Below are 5,557 nucleotides of genomic sequence, written 5' to 3'. Positions count from 1 at the left end.
ACAACGTTTAAACTAATAAATTAAAAAGTAAGTTAAATGAAAAGTGTTGGAACTGTTCATAACATCCTAATATTAAACGTTTTACCTAACTGAAAAACATTCTCCTGATGGGTTTCTTTGTACCACAAATTTAAATATTGTGTTCAAGTTTGTGGGAGCCTCTTCCCTAAAGAAGAGTTACATCTAATTTGGTTTATTTTTGATTCACCTCTCCTTCGATTCTGATACAGGTTATTATGAAGTATTTTTGGTTGAGATGAATTTATCAATAGCTCTATCACTGAATCGAGTAGGCCAAGCAATAAAAAAGTGTTTTTATTTAAAAAAATTATATTTAATAAAAATTTCTTTAATCTGAAATTTAGATAGTATTCCATCGAATAAAAAATCGATACAGTAACAAAAGTTATATTGATAAGCTAGTATAAACTACTATGATCTAGGAAGAATCAATCTACATGTTATGACGTCATTAATTAGTTGTGGGGCCTGAAGTAATAGTAGGTATTGGCTTAACTGACCACCCAAACAGTCCTGATTTGAATCCGTCTTTAGGGATTTCTGGAGGAGAAGATCTCCGCTAATATTATCCTAACACCCTGATGGATCTGCGAGTGCTAATCATTGAGGCATGACCGAGGATATAAGTGTCGCCGAGTCACTGTCAATAACATAGGCGTTGGTGTTGAAGCAGTTATCAGACAACAAGGTGGCCACATTCAACATGTAATTACCACAAATAATCTCCAGGTATACAGTAAAAAAGTTAAATCTAATTTTTACTTTCCTTGCCCTATTACCATAGGTAAGGAAAGTATTGCTTTCCCAAAAAATTAAGGTACCCTAATCTCAAGTTTTCTATACGTTTCAAGGTCCCCTGACTCCTAAAACGTGATTTTTGGGTGTTGGTCTGTGTGTGTGTGTGTGTGTATGTGTGTATTTCTGTAAACACAATAACTCCATTCCTAATCATCCGATTGACTTGAAATTTTAAACTTAAGGTCCTTATACCATGACGATCCGACAATAAGAAATTCAATAAAATTCAAGATGGCGGATAATACTGAAAAACCATGTTTTTCACGGTTTTATCGAAAACGGCGATAACGATTTTCTTCAAATTTATACCATGGATAGCTATTTATAAGTCCCATCAACTGCCATAAGTCTCATTTCTGAGAAAATTGCAGGAGCTCCGTAATATTCTTGAGAAAAATGGCGGATAATTACTAAAAAACCATGTATTTCACGGTTATCTCGAAAACGGCGTCAATGTTTTTCTTCAAATTTATACAATGAATAGCTATTTATAAGCCCTATCAACTGACATGAGTTTTATTTCTGGGAAAATTGCAGGAGCTCCGTAATATTCTTGAGAAAAATGGCGGATAATTACTAAAAAACCATGTTTTTCACGGTTTTCTCGAAAACGGCGTCAATGATTTTCTTCAAATTTATACAATGATAGCTATTTATAAGCCCTATCAACTGACATGAGTTTCATTTCTGGGAAAATTGCAGGAGCTCCGTAATATTCTTGAGAAAAATGGCGGATAATAACTAAAAAACATGTTTTTCATGATTTTCTCAAAAATGTCTTGACTTATTTTTTCAAATTCATATCCTGTATAGTTATTTATCAGCTCTATCAACCTGAGCTCCTTCCTGGGAAACTAATGGGGGGTCCACCCCATCCTTGAGAAATGGACTTTGTAAACTCCTTCTCGTGCATGAAGTAGGTAGGTAGAGCAGTTTATAAAAAAAACACATAGTCGAGATATTTCATCTGTAGAACAGCTTTTTTGATGACTTCATCGTCAAAAAATCATCGAATTTCACAATCTACACAAAGGAAAAATTACTCTGAAAACAATTATATACATACACATATACAGAAGTCTGATCGTAGTTTCAAATATGTTGCCGCCAATCGTTATTATGTTTTCCCCCTAAATTATTCTCGTTTAAGAATGAGGCTTACAGTTCAATGAGCAAGGAAAGTTGTGTGAGTGTACCACACCAGATTTTTCTGTATAGCTTTCACAATAAACTTTCTATGACAAAACTAAATGCTGGATCATATCTTGCGCCATCCTGTATGTTTGTATCAATAGATAGTAATGCTCCTGATTTTAAAAATAAGCAAATTATTATTTTACTATATTAACATGTTTCCAACTCCCATCTAATGAAGAATATTTCAATATCTTACTTTGTTGTTTTAACATAAAACAGGTTACCTGGGACCAGGAGGCTTGCATGATCACAGTACACATTTCAATTGTACCGGTGGGGCTTCAGGCTATATTGACAGGACTGTGTTTGCCTTGAATCATATCTACCAGCATCCAACTTCAAGGAAAATCTATCATACGACTATTCCGTTCGACCCAGAAGGTAAATTAATTAATTGATTTTTAATGCTGTATAAATGTTTTTTTACAGGTACGATTATGGTTAACAGATTAGACTATGGTTAAGATTATACAGGTTAAATAAAATAAAATTATGTTGAATAAGGCTCAACTCACACTTACGCGACTCAGGTCAAGAAGAGACTCGACTCTAGTCGAGAGCATGTGTTTCCAAATGGTGACAGTAAGACCAGTCGATTCTAGTCCTCCGCTACGTCACCATTTGGAAACACAATACATGCTCTTGACTAGAGTCGAGTCTCTTCTCGACCTGAGTCGCGTAAGTGTAAGTTGAGCCCTTAGACCAGTTATAGAATAGACACGCTGGGAAGTCTAGCCTCTGAAGCCAACATCTACTGCCAAATCTACCCATCTTGACGTCACAACAGTGACGTCACACATCGTATGGAAAACTTTCAGATTGTGTCTATTTCAGATTCATGGTGTTTTTAGGTTATTTCTAGCTACGGGCAAAAACGATATCGGTTAAGTTATAAGGGGCTCAACCAACTGACCCAACTCCCATTTGACCCAACCTACCACTAGACCCAATTTTTTAAAATAGAGAGAAACCGCGAACCCATTTGACCCAATAGACATCTGACCCAATATACCATTTGTCCCAACTCTATGAATATCAAAAAACCAACTGACCTAATTGACATCTGACCCAACCTACCACTTGACCCAACTACTGTGCTGCACTCTGGCAAAACGTCTGCAATGTTCCAGGCTTGGTTACTCTCTACCTACGGTCTACTCTTCAGGTAAAAGTCTAGAAGGCCTTGAAACCAAGCACAATTGTTTTGACAGTTCTTGCTATCTTTGAGGTTAGATTTGTGTTATTTTGTGATTTTGAGGTTAGATCTGTATTATTAAATTTGGATGAGGTTATTAGATTTGGTAAAACCACCATAAAAGCATCTTATCAATCAGTAAATGATTGATGATTATTCAATTTGATATAGATAACTTTTCACAACTAGATTTTACCTTACTCCAAGTATTGTAGTCTATTGTTGCTATCATAGTTTTTATTAAGTCAGAAAAAAGCTGTTGACAGGTATCCTACAGCCTACGATATAAGTTCTGTAAGACAATGGAATTGAGTTACTGTATTAGAAATAGAAATTGGAAATGAATATTTATGGACATTCCTTATAACCTAGGTTAAAACCTACAACATAAATAATTGTAGAGAATGACTTTGATGGAATCTGCCTTAAAAAATTTCCTCACAAGTTTCTTCCCTCAGTAAATTTGGATAAGTGTTTCTAGAATACATCGATTTAGAGTAGCCTACCTACATAGTTTTATGAATATTTCAGAAGCTATGTTTCTGGTTGTACTATTTATTTACTGAGAAATAAACAATTTGCACAGCGAAATTTGTAAAAAAAATCAAATAATCTCCATAATATAGTACCCTACAATTCTCGGTTACCGGTACTTATGAGACTGCATTTCTCAGTTGAGTTATTAATTGAAGTTGTCGAAGGAGTACCACTCATCAAGAAGGCATTGATGTTTTGCGCGCCATAAACTATGCCACGAGAGCGCAGCACAGTAGTTGGGTCTAGTGGTAGGTTGGGTCAGATGGTTTTGTGATGTTTATAATATTGGGGCAAATGGTATATTGGGTCAGATGTCTATTAGGTCAAGTGGTTTCGCGGCTTTTCTCGATTTAAAAAAATTGGGTCAAGTGGTAGGTTGGGTCAAATGGGAATTGGGTCAGTTGGTATGCACCCAGTTATAATGTGTTTAGTGATATCGGCTTTAAAGTTAGAATGTGTTTTGAAAATAATAAGGTACGGTAGCCTACAAAACTAATTTATTGTCATACTGCAATGAGTTCACTTACATCATAACCAAAGATAATATTACAGTTACAACTTACAATATTGAGGTGTATAAATTTCAACTTACGCATGAAAAGATATTCCACTTTTTTTCCTAAAAATTTCAGTGCATTTATTTGCTGCGCTGGAGATTACCATTTTCATAAATAAATAACAATCCGCTGTGGAAAACAAGCTATGTTTAACAACAATGTAAGTTGAACACCAAAACACTTACACAACAAACTCAAAAAAGTTTTCTATAATTTATACGATGCGTAACGTCACTGTTGTGACGTCAAGATGGGTGGATTTGGCAGTAGATGTTGGCTTCATCGACTTTCAGTATGAATATACAATGGGCCGTGTCTATTCTTAGACTGGTCTAAGGTTGAGCCTGAGGCTCGACTCACACTACCTCGACTCAAATCGTACGACTCCAGTCGAGAATACTCTAGTCTCTCAACCTTACAACTTTCTTGTTCATTGTCAGTACTTCAGTTCCATGCTACTCCATTTCTAACCTAACTTTATAGAAAATATGAGATCCAATTCGTCACTTCTGCGCATGTAACAAATTTTATAATAATAATTATTAATATGATTGTCTTATGTAATTCTTATTATTGTCTTATCTAAAATGAAAACATCATCACTTTCATAAAGCATAACCTCACTTTCATTAAAAATGCACGGTACTATGCAACTCGGTGAACACTTTTTCAAAAGGGAGAGAGCAGAGTCTCAACGTCAAGATAAGCATGACGTCACGGATACTTACTTATATAGATATCCAAAATAGCATATATAGGAATTTAATTTGTTGATTTCCTATGTTGAAATTGATTAAATGAAACTAGATGAATAACGAAATATTTTTAATGTTGGAATGAAAAAATTGAACTCTGGATAAAATATTGAAATAAACTGTTACAAGTGATAAACAAACTATGCCGGTTGAAAACATCACAGGTGGCAAACATATGATTCGCTACAGCATAGAATCGATAGTTTGTTGATTTGGCAACAATAAGTTGTTGATTGGATGATTGGCAGTTGCCAGAGTTGGTTGGGCTTTTACCTGTGCAATTGCTTCCATTTTGCTTCTTCTAAAATTAGATAACAGCGCGTTGTTTAATTTGCGTTTACATAACACCAGAATTGTAGCTACATTAATGTGTGAGAATTCTAAGGTATGAATTATCACCAACATAAATATACGAAATTTTATAAGTGATAAACTATAAAAAACAAGTAATAAAATGACCAGTAAATTCGTGAATGACTGAAAAAGAGTTAATTTTA

This window comes from Nilaparvata lugens, chromosome Y, assembly GCF_014356525.2.
Source record: "Nilaparvata lugens isolate BPH chromosome Y, ASM1435652v1, whole genome shotgun sequence".
In the NCBI taxonomy this organism is placed as follows: domain Eukaryota; kingdom Metazoa; phylum Arthropoda; class Insecta; order Hemiptera; family Delphacidae; genus Nilaparvata; species Nilaparvata lugens.
The sequence above is the reverse complement of the archived record's forward strand: the minus strand, read 5'-3'. Positions refer to the sequence as shown.